The sequence below is a fragment of the Silene latifolia genome, chromosome 7 (assembly GCF_048544455.1).
Source record: "Silene latifolia isolate original U9 population chromosome 7, ASM4854445v1, whole genome shotgun sequence".
NCBI lineage: Eukaryota > Viridiplantae > Streptophyta > Magnoliopsida > Caryophyllales > Caryophyllaceae > Silene > Silene latifolia.
Genome location: NC_133532.1, coordinates 16,332,998 through 16,341,015, shown reverse-complemented (window position 1 = coordinate 16,341,015; position 8,018 = coordinate 16,332,998).

The window sequence follows — 8,018 nt, the reverse complement described above, 5'->3', positions numbered from 1 at the left end:
AGTTTTTCACCGTTCTTGTCATCATAAATTTGTTAATCTGAAGCGGTATCCTAATTTCTTACTAATTGCTCCTGAGCTCTTTTATTTTGTGGACAAATTTAGGAGCTGTCATAGGAAATTTGTTAGGCTTAAATGTTTGTACATTTTATTTTCCTATGTTGCTATTCTACTGTGGTGCTACTTACAGTTTTGTGTAGCACATGCGCAGCTGTCTGATCGGTTACTGCGCGCTTTGAGCTGTTTTAACCAGGTTTAATTAGAGAGGCTCGTTGAAGAAAATAAGTTCGAGCTGGGACCTGTCTGAAACTAGCGCTACCCGGGAGGCATCCCGCAGAGATTTTCTTTTTAGTTGTTTTTCAAACATTTCTTTTAGTCGTGTGTGTAATAATTGGTTTTCATACCATAGACTATATCAGTTATGCTTGTTTTGTTAGTTTTGCTGGCTGTTTTGTTGCGTCTTTGCAGGAATATACTGAGGATGGCTCGATCGAGTACTTTTTGTACTCGATCGAACCCTTTTTCTGATAATGTCACTCGATCGAGTATCTGCCAAAGAAAAGCCTTCGATTGAGTGCCCTATCTTCTCGATCGAGCAGTTTTAGGTGCCCTATCTTCCTCGATCGAGCAGTTTTAGATGCACAAGTCACTCGATCGAGTAATCTACTCTCTTGATCGAGTGCTTTTTGCTTGGATTAGCTTCCTGTGACGATGTTCTAGGCTGTTTGCGACCTCCCACGTTGCTGGCTGGTTTGGGGAGGTCCCTTATTCGCGTAATCTTGTAAGCTTTCCGCATCTACACTCTTTCTCCTTTAGTTTGCGTTTCCTTTCCATGTTTTGGTACAATGAGGGCATTGTACGGTTTGGTTTGGGGAGGTTATGCATCCATATCTGTGTCTGCATATTGTTTTTTTATTGCATTTCTGTTATCACATTTAATTTGTGTATGCATTGTCTTTTATTCTTATAATAATTCAAAAATATCATAAAAATTAAAAAACCTCAAAAAATTAAAAATTTCACGTTTATTTTTGCATGTAGGTTGAGTCGGAACGGTAGATTTCAATGATGAAATTGCACTACGATTGTCTTTTTGTTTAAGCCTTGCATTGAACTATATATTCTTTTAGCTTTGTCTTTTGCATATCTACGAGTTAATGTTGAAATTTAGCTGAACAAATAGACTTAACCTGAAATTTTGGCAAGCTACTTATAATTTCTAAGTTTTAGAGCCGTATAAACTGGTGTCATTTATGACCAGTTTCATATAGGATTGTGAGTAGTTACTCCTTGCATAGCATGTATCATTAATTTGCACGTATATGAAATTCAATTGCTTTTTGCCTACATACATTCGGGTTAGTGGTTGGTGTCACATGCAGGGAGGTGCTTACATTCCCCTTTCTTTCATTTTTACCCATTAAACTCCACATTAGCCAAATTTGCCTGTCGACCCTTAACTACATCCCAAATTTAGCTTGCCTTGTCAAGCTAGTTAGTGTATGTTTTTGCGGTATATAATTTATTGTGCCAAGTTTGGCTTGTATCTGATGATTTGGAGTTGGTAATTTATGAAGAAAAGGAGGATGAGAAAAGAAAATTGAAAAATAATTGAAAAAGAGAAAAAGAAAGAAAACAAAGAAACCGTGCGAAAAAAAAGAAAAGAAAGAAAAAGAAAGAAAAAGATGTTGTTTGATGAGACGGTTTCACTCCTATGCTTTATTTTACATCTATTGAGGAGTATGTAGTTCGGTTTGGTGAGTTTTGATGCCAAATGAAGGGCATATGTGCTTAATTCTATAATTGAGTGAGAATGGATGTTGTTATATGGTTCTGTTTAGGTACTAGCTTGACCGCCTATACCTCCACATTCCCATAAATGTTTTGCCTTTTCTTACCCATTGCCTCACTTTACCATATTTTTGTAAGCCCTCGGCTGTGACAGGACCTTGTTTGGTTGGAATGTATGTGTGGTAGTTAGAATTGTCTATCATATTAGCTGCATGCATGTTTATGTGGGTTATAGTTTAGGTGAGCGACTATATTTCTTTCTCTCTTGCATATATACGCTTACCCTTTGCTTCATGAGAGAAGAGTGACCCGTGAGAGTCCATCATTAAAGGTCTTGCAAGGTCGACGGTTCAGCTATTTTATAAACATCCTATAACTCGTTTGCATTTGACTGTTTTGCTATGAGTATTAGTTTGCTTGCATTAAATGGTTTAAGTGGGCATTTGTAGCTAGCTCTGAGTTTTCTTATCCGTTGCATTAGTTGCAATTAGTTTACTCGAGGACGAGTAAAGGTTCGGTTTGGGGAGATTTGATACGTGCATTTTATATAGTCTTTTTAGGCGCCTTTATGCACGTATTTCTATGCTATCCTCGTAGTTTTATGCTACGAAATGCCCCGAATACGCTACTTTGGTTTATTTTGTTCTATTTGCAGGAATGGACCAGAAAGTAGTAGAATTAAGCCTTTTATCGTCCGTTTTGCATGCATTTGGAGAATGAGAAGATTTGGAGCGGAAATATTGCTGTTACGGGATGCGTGAAGCCATTTTGGGAGCTAAATAATCAAGTCAAAGCTGAAACTAATGAAACAAGTGGCTGCTGAAGTCAAAGTGAATCGATCGAGTGTTTTTCTGGTCGATCGAATGCTTTTGGATGGTAGAAGACCTCGATCGAGTACAATTTATGCTCGATCGAATTGTGCTATTTTAGGGTTTGCTCGATCGAGTGGTTATTTCACTCGATCGAGTGGCTTGAGCTTAATTCCGCTCGATCGAGTGGTTTCAAATGACTCGATCGAGTGGTTTGCTGTGGGTTCGGGCTTTTATTAATCCTTTTTCGTATTAGGTCAAATAAATAATCCTATTTCTTATAAATAGGAACGAGAGACGTCATTTGTAACTCTCCCCCCTATCATCTTATACACCTGACTTTTCTTCTGTTTTACTGCTGGATACCATTATTTCCTCTCTCTTTTCCCGGATCTTTTCTCTGTAACTTTCTCTCTTTCCTTTTCTCTCTTATTTAATGTTCATTATTTCTCTTTCCTTTGTTTTTGTTCTTTCTTTTATCTATGTCTAGCTAATTCTCTCTGCTAGGATTAGGGGATTCGATGGACCGACGTTAATTGCTAATTAGTTTGCAGATTGTCGTTGTTGTTTTTGTCTATGTTGCTAATCGCTGTTTTAATTGTATCTTGCTAGTTGAATCGATGCAATTAGCCTTTTTAACTTTGGTAAGCCTTGACCTGGACCGGAAGGCTGGAAGGGGTGAGACCCGCAGTGAACGATAAAATGCTTTAGTGAGGGCGGAAGCTAAGCTAATAATATTTTAGGGCGAATTGAGACCGGAAGGAGATATTTATTGCCTCTTAGACCGACAGATCGACTAATCTGTGACTTTAACTGCAATTAATTGACGTTCATTGATGAACCGACATCCTAGTTTCCTTCCCCTCTACTTAATTTCTCTTATCTCTATTTCTCTTGCCTTAATCTTGTTAGTTTAGTCAAAACAATCAAAACCCCCTACTGTGACCTTAGACAGACCGACTAGACAAGTAGATAGTGACCGCCTCCCTGTGGAGATCGACCCTACTTACCGCTGACTTCTGTTAGTAGTATCTAGGTATTTATTTTTGGTACTGAAACGACGGTATCAAATTTTGGCGCCGTTGCCGGGGAGGCAACTACTTTATTTATTTGTTTAATTTTGTCTGTCTTTAGCCTCAAGGGATTTATCCCTTGAGGCCGTTCCCATCTTTTTCTTTAGTGATGTTTTGATAGGTCCTACAGGTCCTACCTAGACAGTTCTAGGTAAAAGATCGTCAAAGGGAAGGTTTGAGTACCTTTGACCCGTCACCTATGTTCCATTATATGGCGCAGCAGGTGATTTACTGCGGGAGATGTAGTGCTTCTGGGCACAATGCAACTTTTTGCTTAGCTGAAAATGACGAGGTTTATGCGTTCAAGCAACGCAGACAAGCTAATCAATCTGTTGTAATTGCGCCACCACTTCTGCCCTATCAACGAGGCTACCAACAACCTCCATTTTTCTGGCCACTGCAACAATAAGCTCCTCCTCCTGATAAACGGAAAGAAGAGAATGCTGAGTTGAAGTCTTTAGTGAAGGCGCTGTGGGGTAATATCCGTATAAGTCCCTTTAAATTAAGGACTATAACGTAAATTTAACATGCGATTATCGTCATAAAACATAAATACAATAGAGAAACGATAAGGAACAAGAATTAACCTCGGGTCCTTTATAGTGCGGCGTAAAGAACAGAAATCAAACGAGATTCCCTCCCAATTGTTGCACCCAAGACTTGTTCGAGATATGCCCTTGTGCTAGATGGTGTTCTCCGATTGCCTTGCAATATTGGGAGAACTGATGTGAGTTTTTCGAGATGAGAGATCTCGGTTTTTCAGAGAAGAATGCTCTTCAAAACCCTAGTAATTTTTGGCAAAATGAATTCCGTTAGACAAGAGGAGAAACTCTCCTTTTGTCTATGTGAGGCTCGGCCAAACCGAGTGAGAGGAGAGCTCGCGGGCTTTTTAATTTCCTCTTCACTTAAGCTCGCGGTCCGGTCCAAAACTCGCTAAGTGTATATGACGCGGTTTTTACTTATCGTCATCGGTTATCGGCTATTAGAACATCAACTAATAACACGGGTTAGTTGAAGTATTAATACATGTCCGACAAAGACGATATTGTATAATTTATTCAATATACATTAATTAAATATAAATCGCTTATATTTAATTTTACGAATTAACTGGTTAATTCGCCTTAGCCCATGATATTTAATCCGTATTAAATATAATATCTCAACATCACATTTTGACTAATTTCTAGTCAAATAACTCGGACTAATCAAGTTAGTCGATTTGGCATCTACATGACTGTATTTTCATACCGTCACGTCTCTCAAACGTATCCTATAGGTGTGACTTTTAGGGACCAGTTGATCACCGCCATCCGTATGACAATAACGTCAAACTTATCTAGCAAGCCAACCGTTATTGATAAACGTGGATCAACCGATAATAATACCAAAAGTATGCCCTTTGATCCTTTTAGAGGTTTATAAGTCCTTGCACTAATTGTTAAGGACACCAACCCCAACAAGCTCCCACTTGTCCGTACAAGTGTATGTGCAATGACGTTATCCGCACTAACCGGAGGACACAAGCTCCAACAAACTCCCACTTGTCCGTACAAGTGTATGTGCGATAACCGATTCTCATATTCATTTAAAATTTCTCCCACACAATGTAAAACAATTTGCAGATCCGGATCCACAAAGGTCGTATTTTACAATCGATCCGTATCTAGAGTGGTTTCCCCGACTAGAGAGTAACTTAACCGATAAAACGAATCCGTATCCGAGCATGGCCATGCATTTCGATTCTGACTCCTCGAGTGGCCCTGAGAAATATCGAGTACCTGATAAAGGCTGAATATTTCCTTCAACTCGAAATCCTTCCGATCTAAGCACAACATGAAATGACCCCGAAAAAATCTACTTGGCCCCCTGTTACGGATGACCGTGAGAAAGAAACCAAAGTCACCCAAAATCCGCCTTAGTCTCAAGAGACAATCGATAGTCAAAAGAATCGACTCTTAGGATCACCATGGAAGTCCTATCCACGACCGGGCAACGAATGTTATAAAACATTTAGGACTCCACGTCGATGTCACAAAAGTGTCCTACGAAATATCCGTATAAATCGCCTCCGTGATTGGTCACAACCGGTTGACTTATGGCTCGTTGAACCCACCATCAACCAACGTCACAAAATAATTGCCGAGTTATCAGCTCATGTGGGCAATTAAGGACCGAAAAGATATAATGTTCGTTCAGTTCACTTTGTGGTGTTCAAAATTTGTCGTACAAATCCACATGACAAACAAAATATATATATAAAATATCAAAACGATGATGTCGTATAGAGTACAAGAGAGAATGAATCTGATCCATAAAAGAGTACTACAACTTAGGAACACGTTTAATTCCCATGGAATTAACATGCCCTTCATGCTTATCTTGTCGTAATGCTTTAGTGAGAGGATCTCGCTATGTTATCATCTCAGTAGCAATCTTTTCTATCACTACTTCCTTTTGCTCCACGTAATCCCGGATTAGATGAGCTTTCCGTTGTACATGTCTAGACTTGTTGCTAGACTTTGGCTCCTTAGCTTGAAGATGGCACCACTATTGTCGCAATAGATGGTGATCGGGTCATTCGAACTAGGCACTACAAAGAGCCCATGTAAGAATTGACGCATCCATATCGCTTCCTTTGTAGCTTCGTACGCGGCATAGTACTTTTGACTCGGTCGTAGAATCTCTGTAATAGTTTGTTTCGAACTCTTCCACCGATCAGCGCCATTAAGAGTAAAAACGAATCCAGACTGAGATTTCGAGTCATCTCGATCCGTTTGGAAGCTAGCATCTGCGTAACCGGTTGCGCATAGCCTTTGTTCGCCTCCATAAGTCAATGCCCAATCTTTAGTCCTCCGTAGGTACTTAAGAATGTTCTTGACAGCCAGCCAATGTGGTTCACCTGGATGCTGTTGGAATCGACTTGTCATACTCAATGCATATGCCACGTCCGGACGTGTGCATATCATGGCATACATGATTGATCCTATTGCCGAGGCATAAGGAATCCGTGTCATGCGCTCTTTCTCTTCCGGTGTCTCTGGTGCCTGAGACTTGCTCAAATGCACTCCTGGAGACATGGGAAGAAACCCCTTCTTGGAGTTAGTCATTCTGAATCTCTCCAGGACTCTGTCTATGTAAGACTCCTGACTGAGAGATAACATCCGTCGTGATCTATCTCGATAGATACGGATGCCTAGAATTCTTTGTGCCTCTCCCGGATCTTTCATCTGGAAATGGTTTTTCAACCATACTTTCACCGAAGTTAAGAGAGGTATGTCATTCCCAATCAGGAGTATGTCGTCAACATACAATATTAGGAAGACAATCTTGCTCCCACTCGACTTGATATATAGACATGGTTCCTCGACCGATCGAGTAAATCCATTTTCTTTAATCACTTGGTCGAAGCGATGATTCCAACTCCGAGATGCTTGCTTAAGTCCATAAATGGAACGCTTAAGTTTGCACACTTTCTTAGGATGTAAAGGATCGATGAAACCTTCGGGTTGCACCATGTACAACTCTTCCTCCAAAAAGCCGTTTAAGAAGGCGGTTTTCACGTCCATTTGCCAAATTTCATAGTCATGAAAAGCGGCGATCGCTAAGATAATCCGAATGGAACGCAAAGATGACTACGGGTGCGAAAATTTCATCGTAGTGCAAACCTGGCACTTGGGTGAAACCTTTAGCAACTAGTCGTGCTTTATAGATATCTTGTTGACCTTCCACAGAATGCTTTATCTTGTAGAGCCATTTGCATTGAAGGGGACGAACCTTAGCAGGTAAGTCAACAAGATCCCACACGTTGTTCTCATACATGGAGTCCATCTTGGATTGCATGGCCTCAAGCCATAGCTTTGAGTCAGAACTAGTCATGGCACCTTTATAGGTTGCGGGTTCACTACTCGTTAAGAGTAGAACGTCATCTATGTCATGTTCCTCGACCATACCAATGTATCTCTGTCCTGGAGGAATAGAGACTCTTCCCGACCTCCTAGGTTCCTCAGAATATTCACCGTAGCCGGGATTGAAGGAACAGGTTCCTCCAATGGTTGCTCGGTGTTTGGTTCTGGAATCTCCGACAGGTCGAAGGTTCTATCACTCTTTGCATTCTCAAGAAATTCCTTCTCTAAGAATGTCGCACTAGCCGCAACAAAAACACGTTGTTCGGTTGGCGAATAGAAGTAATGACCAAGTGTTCCTTTAGGATAACCTATAAAGCATGTCTTGACCGATCGCGGGCCGAGCTTATCCTCGTGTCTCCATTTGACATAAGCCTCGCAGCCCCAAACCCGTATAAAGGACAAGTTAGGGACCGTTCCCTTCCATAGTTCATATGGAGTCT